This window comes from Phyllopteryx taeniolatus, unplaced genomic scaffold (assembly GCF_024500385.1).
Source record: "Phyllopteryx taeniolatus isolate TA_2022b unplaced genomic scaffold, UOR_Ptae_1.2 contig_24, whole genome shotgun sequence".
In the NCBI taxonomy this organism is placed as follows: domain Eukaryota; kingdom Metazoa; phylum Chordata; class Actinopteri; order Syngnathiformes; family Syngnathidae; genus Phyllopteryx; species Phyllopteryx taeniolatus.
This window is the reverse complement of record NW_026903162.1, coordinates 169,458-187,119: the sequence shown is the minus strand read 5'-3', so window position 1 is coordinate 187,119 and position 17,662 is coordinate 169,458. Positions and strand designations below refer to the sequence as shown.

At 41.3% G+C, this 17,662-nt stretch overlaps 1 long non-coding RNA gene across 1 annotated transcript; it reads left to right on the top strand.

Moving 5' to 3' along the window:
- The first annotated feature begins 14,010 nt into the window (after positions 1 to 14,010).
- On the top strand, positions 14,011 to 14,998 carry LOC133473262 (uncharacterized). The gene is made up of 3 exons (XR_009787014.1): positions 14,011 to 14,426; positions 14,540 to 14,663; positions 14,808 to 14,998. It is a non-coding gene; the product is annotated as an uncharacterized LOC133473262 (long non-coding RNA).
- Positions 14,999 to 17,662: the final 2,664 nt, after the last annotated feature.

The window sequence follows — 17,662 nt, the reverse complement described above, 5'->3', positions numbered from 1 at the left end:
TTGAAGGTTTCAGGGTTTTTGACTTTCTTTCCCACCTCAGTTTTTAAAATCAGTATTTTACAATTGACAATTGGTAATTGCAAAAACATGTCTTCTGTATTTCTTACAAATCCTGAGTTGTTGATGACATTTTCAAATTTTTCAACTCTTAACATTTGAAAATCTGTGTATTTATTATTAATAATATTATGTATACGATATGTTTATTACTCAACAAAGTTTTTTTTTCACCTCAACTTTCAAAAAACACTATTTTCGCTGCTTATAAAGAAGGGATTGATCCATCTCATCACAGAAAACCTAACTAGCCATTAAACATCCCTCACTAAAATCAACATTTGTGTATTATTTTAAAGGCAACATTCTCATTGCCATCAAACTATAAAATATTACAACAATACAAATAGGGAGTACTCAATCCGCCTCCGGTCCAACCTCTCCTGCACACAGACATCCGACTAATTAGAACAATTCAACAACAGGTTGCTTGTTGTGTGTTTTTATGTTTGACATGAAGTACAGATACCTCTTTTGTTGTATAGAAGCTTGGAGTTTCGCATATAAATACGGGTGGAGTCATAATAATAATGATAATAAACTGAAAGTAAAGTGATCCACCGAAACATCAGGTGAACCTGTACAATTTCTCCAGCGTCAGTATGATTCAGTGCAAACTACAACAATAAACCCGTGATAAAAACACACACATTTTTTGAATTTGAATTCAAATGGATGAAAATGTTATCAAATAGATGAAAATGTTATCTGCCACCTCAATACATAATACAATACAATAAATCTTAAGAATGAGGACTAAATATTTCTGTGAGTGTAACGATGCAAGAATAATCCACATTAATCTGATAATGAAGAGAAATGTACAGAGGCGATGTAGTATTTTCTTCTTTTTTATCATGAGAAGAAAACCTTGTTTATGAAAACAGCGCACCGAACTCAAGTTTGTTATTCACTGCAGACTCCCAACTTCGCGATAGGAGATACACAGGCAAACACCTGACATTAGGATGACTCAAAACGCATCTTTTTAAACAGACATATTCTTTGTACTGGTTTGGCTTTATCTACTTTTATCTTGTTTGATTCTAGTGTTTTAGACTACTTTGCTTTACTTTATTGCTCATAGTACTTGGTACTTGCTAAATCATGAATTAACTGTGGTTTGTCATACCTGAAGTCAATTTCTCTGACCAAACCCACACCTGATTACCTACAGACTTGTTCAAGAAATCACTTCATTAGAACCAGTCTGACAAAAGCTTCAATAAAATGACAAGATCCAAAGAAATAAAGTCATTGACATCTAAGTCAGGAACGTGGGAGATCATTTTAGTATATATATTGTTTTACATTGGAAATTTCCTGCGTATGAAACTATTATACTAAACCACATTTTATCCAGCTTCATATATATATATATATATATATATTGACACTTCTTCCTCCCTGCCCTGCAATTGCCCACATATCACCCTCAACAAAAACACATAAATATGTGTGTGGTATCAGTCCAAAGCAGACTCTCTGTCCACTCCCACGATCCAGACCACATTCCTCTAAAGCGCATGAGAGAGAGCATTTCACCACACATTATCTTGCAACCCCCTCATGAAAGGATGAGACGAAAAATCCTTTACGTAAGACTATTTGGATGGATGGCTAAGTAGCTAGGTACAACTGTTTTCAATAAACTCTTGTCACTCATCAGACCCGACAATGCTAGTTTACTGATACTTCACAAACCATGGGTTCATGTTAAAAATGTAGGAGTACGGAACCGTACTTGGCAGTCTCGTTTACATATTTCATATAGTTTGGTATGTATGTACAGTATTTGCGTAATTGAAATACATAAAACCAATGCGTTAAACTAGATGTTCAGTTTTTTTCCCCCTCCATTAACTCGTATGCACCATTTCATGTAAATGTATGATCCAAAAGTCATGTTGAGTCACAAGGACTGGTGCTTGAAGATGGAGCTCATTGACTGAGCCAACGACAGCCAACAGAATTATTTATATTTAAACGCTAACGAGAAGCCCCCACTAAACTGAACACCAACTTAAGTGAGGGTACCGTCAAATGATGCGTGACAAGTAAAACACAAACATACACTATTGTTACACAGGGTGAAGCGCAAACATGAACTAACACTCACGATGAAACGCGTGATTAGCTGTAACTATTTGGAAATGCAGCTAGGCATGCTGGGAAAGTCATTCTTCTATGCTTCAATTTCAAATGTGCCACCGCCACCCACTGGAAACGTGAACTCGATGTAAGGTACTGTAAAGCAGTTTACCTAAATGAATAATAGTTTCTCACATTTAGACTATATATTGCCAACTTTTAATTGGGTCAGTTTCATTGGTTTAGCAATTGTTGGATTTATCTTACCCAACATTATAAAAAATAGACACAAAAGGAATGAAGACACTGGTTTCTTTTTCTCATGAGGAGGGCGTATGGGAGATTGTTCAGATCACAGCCTCTCAACACGCTCTAACCAATCTCCCCCGTCGCTCCTGCATTTATTTGAAAATAGGAGGGTTTTTCCCAGACATAATGTTCTAAACAATAAGACACAACACAAAACATTGGACCAACACCTGTCACATCCCCGATCACATCCGATCACGTCCTTGGTCCAGCCGCCCTTCCATCGGATGATGCTGAGTCATCTTTTTGAAGGCGAGACATCTAAAATCGTCCATAATACTAATGCAAGCTAAGCAAATAAATGATAACTTCTAGAATATATTTAACATTTCCCTCCTGTTTATCATGTATTTGCACAAATTCTCATATCATCTTACAGTCACTTCATTTCGATTTTTAACTGTAGAATCATTTTTATGAAACAAATACATTTACACTTGTCATACATGAATGTTGTAGTTTAAACATCGTAATCACCTGGAAGTCGAAGTCAAAGAAGAAGAAGAAGAAGAGGTGGAAAGCGGGTTCTTCGGCAGAAAGATAAGAGGAAAACACAGAGCCTAGAACTGAATGTGGTGACTTTGAATGTTGGGACTATGACAGGAAAATCTCGGGAGTTGGTTGACATGATGATTCGGAGAAAGGTTGATATATTGTGTGTCCAGGAGACCAGGTGGAAAGGCAGTAAGGCTAGAAGTTTAGGGGCAGGGTTTAAATTATTTTACCATGGTGTAGATGGGAAGAGAAATGGAGTCGGGGTTATTTTAAAAGAAGAGTTGGCTAAGAATGTCTTGGAGGTGAAAAGAGTATCAGATCGAGTGATGAGGCTGAAATTTGAAATTGAGGGTGTTATGTGTAATGTGATTAGTGGCTATGCCCCACAGGTAGGATGTGACCTAGAGGTGAAAGAGAAATTCTGGAAGGAGCTAGATGATGTAGTTCTGAGCATCCCAGACAGAGAGAGAGTCGTAATTGGTGCAGATTGTAATGGACATGTTGGTGAAGGTAATAGGGGTGATGAAGAAGTGATGGGTAAGTACGGCATCCAGGAAACGAACTTGGAGGGACAGATGGTGGTAGACTTTGCAACAAGGATGCAAATGGCTGTCGTGAACACTTTTTTCCAGAAGAGGCACGAACATAGGGTGACTTACAAGAGCGGAGGTAGAAGCACACAGGTGGATTACATCTTGTGCAGACGATGTAATCTGAAGGAGGTTACCAACTGTAAGGTAGTGGTAGGGGAGAGTGTGGCTAGACAGCATAGGATGGTGGTGTGTAAGATGACTCTGATGGTGGGGAGGAAAATTAGGAAGACAAAGGCAGAGAAGAGAACCATGTGGTGGAAGCTGAGACAGGACGAGTGTTGTGCAGCTTTTCGGGAAGAGGTGATACAGGCTCTCGGTGGACGGGAAGAGCTTCCAGAAGACTGGACCACTGCAGCCAAGGTGATCAGAGAAGCAGGCAGGAGAGTACTTGGTGTATCTTCTGGCAGGAAAGGAGAGAAGGAGACTTGGTGGTGGAACCTCACAGTACAGGAAATCATACAAGGAAAACGGTTAGCTAAGAAGAAGTGGGACACTGAGAGGACAGAGGAGAGGCGAAAGGAATACATTGAGATGCGACACAGGGCAAAGGTAGAGGTGGCAAAGGCAAAACAAGAGGCATATGATGACATGTATGGCAGGTTGGACACTAAAGAAGGAGAAAAGGATCTATACAGGCTGGCCAGACAGAGGGATAGAGATGGGAAGGATGTGCAGCAGGTTAGGGTGATTAAGGATAGAGATGGAAATATGTTGACTGGTGCCAGCAGTGTGCTAGGTAGATGGAAAGAATACTTCGAGGAGTTGATGAATGAGGAAAATGATAGAGAAGGGAGAGTAGAAGAGGCAAGTGTGGTGGACCAGGAAGTGGCAATGATTAGTAAGGGGGAAGTTAGAAAGGCATTAAAGAGAATGAAAAATGGAAAGGCAGTTGGTCCTGATGACATTCCTGTGGAGGTATGGAAGCATCTAGGAGAGGTGGCTGTGGAGTTTTTGACCAGCTTGTTCAATAGAATTCTAGTGCGTGAGAAGATGCCTGAGGAATGGAGGAAAAGTGTACTGGTGCCCATTTTTAAGAACAAAGGTGATGTGCAGAGCTGTGGCAACTATAGAGGAATAAAGTTGATGAGCCACACAATGAAGTTATGGGAAAGAGTAGTGGAGGCTAGACTCAGGACAGAAGTGAGTATTTGCGAGCAACAGTATGGTTTCATGCCTAGAAAGAGTACCACAGATGCATTATTTGCCTTGAGGATGTTGATGGAAAAGTACAGAGAAGGTCAGAAGGAGCTACATTGTGTCTTTGTAGATCTAGAGAAAGCCTATGACAGAGTACCCAGAGAGGAACTGTGGTACTGCATGCGGAAGTCTGGAGCGGCAGAGAAGTATGTTAGAATAATACAGGACATGTACGAGGGCAGCAGAACAGCGGTGAGGTGTGCTGTCGGTGTGACAGAAGAATTTAAGGTGGACGTGGGACTGCATCAGGGATCAGCCCTGAGCCCCTTCCTTTTTGCAGTGGTGATGGATAGGCTGACAGATGAGGTTAGACTGGAATCCCCGTGGACCATGATGTTTGCAGATGACATTGTGATCTGCAGTGAAAGCAGGGAGCAGCTGGAGGAACAGTTAGAAAGATGGAGGCATGCACTGGAAAGAAGAGGAATGAAGATTAGCCGAAGTAAAACAGAATATATGTGCATGAATGAGAGGGGTGGTGGGGGAAGAATGAGGCTACAGGGAGAAGAGATGGCAAGGGTAGAGGACTTTAAATACTTGGGGTCAACCGTCCAGAGCAATGGTGAGTGTGGTCAGGAAGTGAAGAAACGGGTCCAAGCAGGTTGGAACGGGTGGAGGAAGGTGTCAGGTGTGTTATGTGACAGAAGAGTCTCTGCTAGGATGAAGGGCAAAGTTTATAAAACAGTGGTGAGGCCAGCCATGATGTATGGATTAGAGACAGTGGCACTGAAGAGAAAACAGGAAGCAGAGCTGGAGGTGGCGGAAATGAAGATGTTGAGGTTCGCTCTCGGAGTGACCAGGTTGGATAAAATTAGAAATGAGCTCATCAGAGGGACAGCCAAGGTTCGATGTTTTGGAGACAAAGTTAGAGAGAGCAGACTTCAATGGTTTGGACACGTCCAGAGGAGAGAGAGTGAGTATATTGGTAGAAGGATGATGACGATGGAGCTGCCAGGCAAGAGAGCTAGAGGAAGACCAAAGAGAAGGTTGATGGATGTCGTGAGGGAAGACATGATGGCAGTTGGTGTTCGAGAGGAGGATGCAGGAGATAGACTCTCATGGAAAAGGATGACGCGCTGTGGCGACCCCTAACGGGACAAGCCGAAAGGAAAAGAAGAAGAAGAATCACCTGGATCAGGAAACAAATCAGTTAAAGCAAAATCATCATTATCATCATACAGTAATGGATACATCAGCTCCATACGGTTCTCCATGGGGGTTATGGCTGTGGTGATTAATCTACTGATTAATGCCCGAATGCATGGGATACAACAACATCCACACAATGTCAGAATGGCTGCAAAAACAGCAATTGATATCAATATTGGTGAAATTAGGGTTTTATATTTACCAAAAACGTCCATTCAGCTGTTCCACAAGGAGTGTTGATTGAGGGTCCGTAGACCATCGATGGCTCTGGTCAAGCTGCCATCTGAAGCAGTATTGTTTGTTCTCCAAACATACTGCAAACACCTCCCTCTCTTGCGAGGAGCATGTCGACAGCTATGCGGTCTTTGGAACGTCCTTGAGCTGCTCGTGCACAGCTTCCAACCCACTCTGAGTCCAATTTCCTAATCTCTGTACATTGAAGTGGATATAGTTTATCCCATCAACATTTTTATTAATCGTACACCAACAGCATATGAAGTATTCAAATCCTCCTGCAGCTAATTTGTATTGATTAGGAACCCCACAAGGAACACCTATGGCGTCGATGTATGTTTTATGTTGGATAATTTTGCCTCTGCCAGGATAAATCTCTTTTTTGTCTATGTTTTAGATTGGACAAAAACATTGGTGCCCTTTCCATTAAATCTTGAACAGGCATAGGGTATACTGACACATGCAATATCAAAGTGATAATAACGCACAATCCAGCTATATCTTTAGGTAATCTATCAAACATCCATCCATCCATCCATTTTCTGAGCCGCTCTAGTACAACAGACAATCAATTTACAGAACACTTTGGAGACATAAAGACATTGACAAAAAACAATTGTGCAAAAATATGCAGAGTCCTCTAGCACTTAGAGCAGTTCGAATGACTAATATCGCAATAGTCCGGTACAATGACCATTGTGCAAAGGGCGCTGAGACTTCAAGGAGTGTATGCGGTTTAAAGTGACGAGTAGTGCGATAATCTGGGACAATGGGTGTGCAAATGTTGCAGATGCTCCTCAATCAGTGTGCAAATGGAATAATACAATCTTGTGATAATTATGCCGGAACTATGCGCAACAAAGGCCTGGGACCCATGCAAACAACACAATCTTTTCTCGCTACATTTGCTGCTTGTTCCATCAATAGTAACCAATTGTTATTTTGTCCTGAAACTCCTGTGACAACAAGGAACCAATCATCAGTAGTTATGTTGTTAACCATTAAAATTTGTCCACCTTTCTTTGAAGTTTTCAATGGCATGTTTGGTTTAACACGGTTCCTATAACACAATACTACTTGGAAGTGGGGCTCGTTTCCACCAGAATAGGCCCACAAGTTCACTATCAAACACATTGGGTGACTTGATTTGTATTTCAATATTAAACTATGGGCCGTTTTGCTTAGGTTAAACTTCTATGTTCTTTTTGACCAACTGGACCAATCATAACCTGTTTCACCAATAAGGTGTTCCCATTCAAAGCCTATAGTTGCATACCAGTCATATCCAAATCCCCAATTCTGCCCATTCTCTTGAGCATCATTGGGGAGAGCCGCATATGGAATTAGGATTAAAGCAGCTTGATTTTGGGGGGCACAAAATATTAAACCGTTATGCCGCGTTTGGAGGCCATGCCCACAGTTCTGATCATCAACTGTACTCCTTTTGATACGAGTTAATGATTAAAACATTTTTATTATTGGGTTCGTCATATTGGTCCAGTTGGTAGGTGATTTTCTATCTAAAAATGGGTTTTATCATTGAGGGTGGGACGTCCCATGTACCACAAAAACAAAACCAACACCATAGTAGCCAAAGTTGCTACGTAACAACTTATCGAATCTCGTAACCAATGTGGGTGTGCCTTTCTGCTGAGTTCTCACTAAAAGGGTTGGTGTCTTTTTTCTTCACTGACCAGCAAGCGTTTTCAGAATCTACAAATCTGCTCCCCCTCCGTTATCAGACTTTTGCTCACCTTCCCAATTTGAGTACTCAGCTGAAATGACTCTTTTACAGTGTGTTAAATGAACCCACGTGTTTCTTTCTGCTATTTTTTATTTAGGCCTGTAAAGTGTCAATCTACCTGTGCCACCATCCCTCCGGTTGAGACATGTGACACAGCATGGCTCAATATAGCATCCCATTTGAATAGTTTTTTTTTTTTTTTTTTCCCCTGTGCTAATGTAAATTTCATTTTGTAGTTTTGCACTTTGTTTTTCCCAATAATTGCGTTTTTGTTGTGGAATACTCATATTGGCTATCAGTATAGATTGTACCATCTTTATTTATCATTAGTTTGCATGCCTCAGTTAATGCTACTAATTCAGCAGCTTGTTCAGCCAATTCCCTATAATCATGCTGCGTGCCTTCATCAAGTAAGGGTATTAGTGTGGCTGGATTTAAGGTTGTGCATCGCTCAACAGTCAAATGTGGTTGTGACAGCAAGATGGCAATGCAAGATAAATGTCTTGCAGGTGATAAAAACACCATATTGGTTCGCAATAGGAGAGCAGACACTGTATGTGGGACCTTAAGGGTGAACTGCTCTCTACTGCCGTCAAGGCTGCCACAAATGCTCTGACACAATGTGGTAATGCACACGTTACGTTGTCCAATTTAGTTGAAAAATAAGCTATTGGTCTTAGCTTATCACCGTATTGTTGTGTAAGTACGGAGGTCATGCAATAGCTTTTACAATCTACCATTTGAATGAATGTTTTATCATTAAATTTGGAAGGCCTAGCGCAGCACTCGACACCAAATGTTGTTTAATGTCACAGAAGGCCTTTTCTGCCTCTGTACTCCATTAAACAGATGTCATTTTAAGGTTGTCTTCATACATTAATTTTGACAATGGTGCAACAATTTCTGCATAGTTTGGAATCCATGGTCTACAATAATTTGTCAGACCTAAAAATGATTATTATATGTTTCTTCGTCTATGGTTTAGGATTTTTTAAGACGATAGCTTTCCTGTCTTCTAATATAGTCTTTCCTCCTATACTTAAATTATGGCCTAGATATTTGACTTGTCTTTTACATCATTGCAATTTATTTTTGTTAACTTTATTTCCCTCTTCTGTTAGATGATGCAGTAAGGTCAATGAATCTTTGCATGTCTCTCCATCTGTAGATGCCAGAAGACATGCGTGTTGTCATAACTTGTGAATAAATAGTTGGACTTTCACAGTAACCTTGCGGTAATCTAGTAAATGTATATATATTTTTTTTTTCTCAAATGTGAATGCAAACCAAAATTGACTGTTATTTTCTATTGGTACTGAAAAGAATGCATTACTTATGTCCACTACTGTAAACACAGTAGCGTCTGGTCTTAATGAATTTAACAATGTGCGTGGGTTTGGTACGCATGCTGCTCTCTGTATTACTGCAGCTCATCACATTCTTTTTTATCTTCTATTTTTGTGATAAGCTGCAAGGCTGCAGACAATAGGGCCTTTCCCACATTTAACGGTGGTTTGTCTTTTATTTTTTTTATAATTTGATTCCTGCAACGCGGCTATTTTTTGTGTATTTAACCAACCATTAAAGCCGTGTTCGGCTCTAAATATTAAATTTTATCAGGATCCTGTTTCTTTTAAATTTAATTTAATGAACCTCCAACCTTTACACTGCAGTGTATTCCTGTTTTTTATTTTACTTCTTCCTTTCCCCATTTGAATTTGGTTCAGTGTAATACTACCTAGGGTAGTGTAGAACACTTTCTTTTCAGTAGGACGGTGATTCAAATGTACTTTCTGTGGTAATTCTCACTTCAACTCTTTCGAGTGGAGAATTCTTGCCTTTGCATCCACAAAAGTCCACCGTTTACTTTCCCACTGTTTTGGTATGGAATGAAAAACCTAGTGGTTTCCCATTTCCCATTTACACTCTCATTCAAACAGTTTTCATTCACACTGGCTCGTCAGAGGACTCCGCCGTCCCATACGGAATTTAACTACGTCTGTCAACGGCTCATTAGAGGACTCCGCCGTCCTATACGGAATTTAACTACGACGCCACGAAACTTTCCTAGTTTCTTTATTCATTAAACACAGAATTTAAGTACGTACAGGACTCCGCCGCCCTCGCGGAATTTGTCGGACCCCGCCGTCCCTCCATTACTTACCAGTGACTAGTATTACACAAGGTTTATTAAACACGGTTTAAGTACATACAGGACTCCGCCGTCCTCGCGGAATATGTCGGACTCCGCCGTCCTTTTTCCTAAAAAAAAAAAAATTTTTTAATTTAACTCACCAGTCGTCTTCAACCCTGTGGATTGTCGTCAACCTTCAGATCCCAGTTGAGGAGGACGAAGACCAGTCCCGTAAAGGGTCTTACTTGCCGTGGCCACGGTCTCTTAACTGGAAGTCGGCTCCACAACTGGAATCCTCGGGTGTGTTGACATCCAGCTCGAAGGACCAATTTAATGTTGGATTTATCTTACCCAACATTATAAAAAATAGACACAAAAGGAATGAAGACACTGGTTTCTTTTTCTCATGAGGAGGGCGTATGGGAGATTGTTCAGATCACAGCCTCTCAACACGCTCTAACCAATCTCTCCCGTCGCTCCTGCATTTATTTGAAAATAGGAGGGTTTTTCCCAGACATAATGTTCTAAACAATAAGACACAACACAAAACATTGGACCAACACCTGTCACGTCCCCGACCACATCCGATCACGTCCTTGGTCCAGGCGCCCTTCCATCGGATGATCCTGAGTCATCTTTTTGAAGGCGAGACATCTAAAATCGTCCATAATACTAATGCAAGCTAAGCAAATAAATGATAACTTCTAGAATATATTTAACAGCAATTCACACATTTATTCAGGTTTTAAGGCATCTGGATAAATCATTGAACTGAAATTAAATACGGAGACGTCGATACCTAAAAATAGATGATACCAACATGATGTCATGTTCGATGAACCCTCAGGCTTGCTAAGTTACTGTATTTTAATGTAGTACAATGTAGTACATGTGCTTGGATGGCAGCATATGTACCTTTCAGCATTAATGGTACCTTCACAGATGTGTAATTTACCCATGCCATTGGCACTAACACAGCCACATACCATCACAGATGCTGGCTTTTAAACTTTGCGTCCATAACAGTCCGGATGGTTCTTTTCCTCTTTGGCCCGGAGGACACGACGTCCACAATTTCCAAAAACAATTTGAAATGTGGACTCGTCGGACCACAGAACAGCTCCATGAATCCCTCATTTTCAACAGTGGTTAGTGGCTGACAGTCTTTGATGATCATGTTGTCCACAACCTCATCCGCTGCTTGCTTGTTAGGAAGCCAAAAGGAAATCTTTTGTTAAAAGCTTATTAAAAGGACTGTAATTTTTACAAACAATATTACGGAGTCACACAAAGCCTTTTGTGTGTAATAAACTATTTTTGAAAAAAAAAAATGTTGTGAGAATTTCAACATACCTGGGGTACTCACAAGTATCTGCCAATTCTTCTCTAGCTCTATAATGCCCCAGCATTGATGAAGTGCTCTTATTGATGCAAAATAGCTTTGGGGAGCAGAGCCGACACTTCACCTACAATAAAATAAAAAGTTAATTTATCTGAAAACAATTCAAACCTCTTACCAGAAAAGAGTAAAAAAAATATTTAATTAAAAATCTAACAGTAAACAATGCCCAAAGGAGAAAAAGATTTTCCTTATTTGGCATCAAAAGATCAAAATTATTCCAGACTGGGAAAAACTTCTTGGAACGATCCATGAAGTCAGTGAAACGAGGTGACGGCAAGCACAAATCCAACAGCAAAACTCCATCCAACAAATCCGCAACATGTCGACACAGTTTGTTTCCTTATAAACACAATTTTGCACGGCGCATCCAAACGACACACTTCCTGTATTGGTCACATGATTTCTTTCTTAAAGCGATACACGCACCAATATGGGGTTTCACCCTTGTGTGCTCGGCACAGTGCTGACACACCAGTGTTGTTCATCCCATCACTACTACAGACTCAGGTCAAATAGTGGTGCACAGAGTCCAGAGCAAATGTAGTGAAGCAGCATTTAGCTGTATGCTGCACACAAATTAAATAAGTTGCCAACAGAAGTGACGTCAGCCACAAGTGTGAACGTTTTAAGTCCAGGCTAAAAACTCTTCTCTTTTCTCATGCTTTTTAGAACATTTCCACTTCTAAATTGTATTTCGTGCACCAGTGTTGTTCGTCCCATCACTAAAGTCTGGCACATCACCAGAGATTATGCTGGGACAGACAGTGGTCAACCAAACAGAGCATGACAACAAACCTGCACTGTCAATGGATGACATCCTCTTTCTAAAGGTCATGGAAACACACATCTACAGAGACATGAAGCCAATAATTGAATTGCCCCACTCCTATTCAAAGCACCACGTCACAGCCTGCCCAACAACAAGGACCAAATGGTCAAGTGGTTGATGTCACTTCAACGGGCCCTCAAGAGGAAACCTGAAATGCAGGCACAGTATGTTGTACTCATGGAGAAGATCATCACCAGCGGTCATGCTGAGGTGGCACCACCATTGAAGGAACATGAGGAATGGTGGTATTTACCATCCTTTGGGTTATATCACCCTCAAAAGCTCAATCAAATAAGAGTGCTGTTTGACTCCAGCGCCCAGCACACTGGCATCTCCCTCAGTGATGTGTTACTCACAGGCCCCGACCTTAACAACTCTCTCCTTGGTTTCTTTCTGCATTTCTGGAAAGGGTCGCAATTATGGCAGACATTTAGCACATCTTCCATTGCTTTTTGGTGCAGGAAAACCATAGGAGCTTCCTCCATTTCTTGTCAGGACAAGGATCTCACTAAGCCAGTTATTGGGTATTGGTTGAAAGTCCACGTGTTTGGAAATACACCAGCTCCTGCTGTGGCCATCTATGGGCTACGAAAGGCCATCAGAGAAGGTGTAAATCAAGATGGAACTGATACAATCAAGTTTGTAGAAAGGCACTTCTACATGAATGATGGCTTGATCTCTTTACCATCTGAAGCAGAAGCCATCAACCTGCTCCAACGGACACAGTCTTCACTCACTGAGTCAAACCTTCGCTTGCACAAGTTTGTGTCAAATTCCAAGGAAGTCACTGAGGCCTTCTCGTCTCCCCCCCCCCCCCCCCCCCCCCAGTAATCAAGGGCTAAGACCTAAATGGGGACACTGCACCCACACAACAGAGTTTAGGTTTGCTCTGGGAGATTATGTCAGACACACTCACCTACTTTGCATCAATCACAAGCAAACCATTCACAAAAGGTGGAGTTCTCTCTTGCATCAACTGTGTTTTTGATCCCCTGGGAATGCTGGCATCTGTCCCAATACAGGGGAGAGCCCTTCTCAGAGAGCTTACTTCTGACTCATCAGACTGGGACACACCCCTCCAAAAAGACAAATTTAGGAAATGGGAGCTGTGGAAGGATTATCTCCAAGAAATCTTCACATCCCCCGCATGTACACCAACACATCACTCTCCAAGGCAGCTTACACAGAATTGTGTGTTCTCAGATACTTCAAACAGGGTTAGTGGTGCTGTGGCTTACCTTAAAGCAGTCCAGGAAGACTAGAAGACCGAAGTTGGATTTATAATGGGCAAGGTCCAGTTATCACCCCAGTCGGAGCCCACAATCCCTAGGTTTGAGGTTTGCGTTGCTGTACTTGCCGTGGAGATGGCAGATCTCATCCAAAATGAGCTGGATCTCAAATTGGATTAATTCAGTTTTATACAGACAGCAAAGTGGTGCTTGGATACATTTTTAATGACAGGAAACGATTTTACACGTACGTCCTTAAGAGTTCAACGTAAACGGCAATCCTCAAAGACAGAACAGTGGAATTATGTGCAGAGGAAAATCCAGCAGACCATGCTTCAACCAGTATACAGCTTTAAAGCAATTAAATGTATATACCACATTTCATACACAAGGTAATGTGCTTTACATGATTAAAACATAAGAAAACACCTTATAAACATTTAAAACAAAGAAAAAAAAGTACCATTAAAACAGCATATAGAAATGCTCTAAAAAGACTAAGAAAAGAGAAGAGTTTTTAGCCTGGACTTAAAGACATTCACACTTGAGGCTGACGTCACTTCTGTTGGCAACTTATTTCATTTGTGTGCAGCATACAGCTAAATGCTGCTTCACCACATTTGCTCTGGACTCTGTGCACCACTATTTGACCTGAGTCTGTAGTAGTGATGGGATGAACAACACTGGTGCGTCAGCACTGTGCCGAGCACACAAGAGTGAAACCCCATATTGGTTCGTGTATCGCTTTAAGAAAGAAATCATGTGACCGATACAGGAAGTGTGTCGTTTGGATGCTCCGTGCAAAATTGTGTTTATAAGGAAACAAACTGTTGGACAAACGACATGTTGCGGATTTGTTGGATGGAGTTTTGCTGTTGGATTTTGGATTTTTGCTGGCCCTCACCTTGTTCCAAGAGGTTTTCCCCAGTCTGGAATAATTTTGATCTTCTGATGCCAAATAAGGTAAATCTTTGGGCATTGTTTACTGTTAGTTTTTTAATTAAATATGTTTGTACTCTTTTCTGGTAAGAGGTTTGAATTGTTTTCAGATACATTAACTTTTTATTTTATTGTAGGTGAAGTTTCTGCTCTGCTCCACAGAGCTATCTTATGTCAATAAGAGCACTTCATCAATGCTGAGGCATTATAGAGCTCGGCATGGCAACGAAGAATTGGCAGTGACTCGTGTGAGTACCCGAGGTATGTTGAAATTCTCATTAAAAAAAATTATTTTAAAAAATAGTTTATTACACACAAAAGGCTTTGTGTGACTCTGTAATATTGTTTGTAAAAATTACAGTCCTTTAATAAGGTTTTAACAAAAGATTTCCATTTGGCTTGCAGTTCCTAACAAGCAAGCAGTGGATGAGGCTGTGGTCAACATGATCGATTCAGGGAGTTCCTGAAGCTTATCAACTCAGACTTAAATTTTTATGCTCACCATCTTCATCTGTACCCTGTGAAAGAGTTTTTTCTAAGGCAGGAGAAAACATCTTGGAGCAAAGACACTCAATAAAAATGCATAAATGAATCAATTTTTAGTCTTTTATTTCGTATGATTGAACACTTAAGTTAAAAAAATTCCAGACATAAGTTACAAATTTTAACTGAATTTTATTAGACAAATTTGCTATATTTTACATAACTAATTTTAGCATTTCCACAAACAAGGTTTTAAGCTAATTGTTAACTATTCTGTGTAAATTGAGTAAATTAAGTTATACAATGATGAGATCATAATTTAAGTAAAGGACTAGCGATTAAATATTATTTCACAGGCTGATGTTGGGTTTGCAGCATGTAAGCTTTTCCATCTTATTTTCATTTGTTTACCTGCAATGATTTTAGAACTACTGCAGGGGTCACTATTGAGTGACCAACACAGTGTCAAAACAGTGCCGACACAGTTAGTTGTGTCAATACACTCCTTGCGGTATCATCATCCCATCACTAGTCTGTAGATCTCAGAGCCCTACTGAGTTTATATTCCATTAGAGTTTCTTTCATTTATTCAGGACCTAAACCGTGATTTATAGACCATTCATCCATCCCTTTTCTTCTGCTTATCAGAGGTCGGGTCGCGGGGGCAGTAGCTTTAGCAGGGACGCCCAGACTTCCCTCTCCCCAGCCACTTCATCCAGCTCTTCCGGGGGGATCCCGAGGTGTTCCGAGGCCAGCTGCGAGACACAGTCTCTCCAGCGTGTCCTGGGTCGTCCCCGGGGTCTCCTCCCGGTGGGACATGCCCGGTACCCCTCACCAGGGAGGCATCCGGATCTGATGCCCCAGCTACCTCATCTGGCTCCTCTCAATGTGGAGGAGCAGCGGTTCTACTCTGAGCCCCTCCCGGATGACCGAGCTTCTCACGCTATCTCTAAGGGAGAGCCCGGACACCCTGCGGAGGAAACTCATTTCGGCCACTTGTATCCGGGATCTTGTTCTTTTGGTCACGACCCACAGCTCGTGATCATAAGTGAGGGTACGAACTAGTGATGGGATGATGATACCTCAAGGAGTGTATAGACACACGACATAAACTGTGTCGGCACTGTATTGACACTGTGTTGGTCACTCAATAGTGACCCCTGCACTAGTTCTAAAATCATTGCAGGTAAACAAAATGAAAATAAGATGGAAAAGCTTACATGCTGACATTAGAGACATTTGCCAAAACACCTTACACAGACATCTTGGTTCACTGGCCCATCATTCATGTACAAGACATCGCCCAAGACAATACAGTCCAGTGAGCTGGTTGAGCTCACTGATCCTGATAATGATTATGAAATCAGACTTCACGTACAGACTTGTGCTACTCATCTGGATGGTTCAGTACTTAACCCTGATCGATTTCAATGCTTTTCCACCTTCATATCCTTAGTGAGGGGAGTAAGGTTTCCTCATTCACATGACAAAATCCCATAAAGTGTCCAAGCACAGAAGTAAATGCACAGAATGGTATAGGTGTCACTTACTGCACACTGCAGATGAGATGGTCCAAGCAAAGGATGTTACCCTAAAAGCAGCACAAAAGGCAGCATTTGCAAGCGAGATGTCAGCCTTGCGAGCTAACAAGCCAGTCCCAAGAGACAGCCCTTTGCCCCAAGTAATCTGTGTGGGTGGCAGACTAAGACATTCTGAACTCACATCTATACACAAACACTGTAAGCCTTCCAAAGGACAGCCATGTTTCTCTGCTGCTCACTCAACATCACCATGAGCAAGTGAAACACCAGGGTCATCCTTTTACGATTTTGGATCATAGAAGGCAGGTCGCTGATCAACTCAGTCCTACACAAACGCGTAATCTGTCGCAAGCTTCAAGGGAAGTTTCAAGAGCAGTGCACGGCTAACCTACCACCCGAACGTCTCAAAACGAGTCCTCCTTTTACGTACATTGGCTTTTATGATTTTGGGCCTTGGCCTGTCGTAACCAGACGTATTAGAGGACGGCAGGCAGAAAGTAAGCGGTGGGCAGTAATGTTCATGTCTCTCAGTTCAAGAGCAGTCCACATCGAAGTTATTGACTCTATGGACACTAATAGCTGCATAAATGCCCTCAGACGTCTTTTCGCAATCAGGGTACTGCAAAACAGCTCCACTCAAACTGTGGTACTACTTTTACTGGAGCACGCAAGGAGCTTGGTATGGACAAAACAGTGCAACATATCTTCATATCATAGCAATGCACCTGGATATTCAATACACCTCATGCTTCCAGGGCTGGGGGAAAAAAAAAAAAAAAAAAAAAGCAGACTTAAGTTATTCATAACTATCACCGTAAAAAGCAACGTACTGTTACCCTAGCATTAGTTGGAACATACTTTTTGATGGGAGAAGGTGTAAACAGAAACTGATTTGTGTTCAAATGCAAGAATAACATCACCATCAGAGATGCGCTCTTTGTGGACTACAGAGTGATGGATGTATTGTTTTTATAGTGGGCTGTCGGCTCACTTATACCCACCTGTGGTGCAATCTTGGTGGGCATGCGATACAAACAGCCCGAGGATTCACAGATTTTATTTTATTTTTTTTTAATTCCCTCTAGTTTTTGCATCTCGCCATGGGGTGGGGTGGGGTGAGGGTGTTGGATACATCCAATTCCCCCATTATTAGTGGAGGAGGGTGGGCGATTACTCGGTTAGTCAACCAAATATCTATAGGATGATTGATTCTAAAAGATTCGATAGTGACAATCC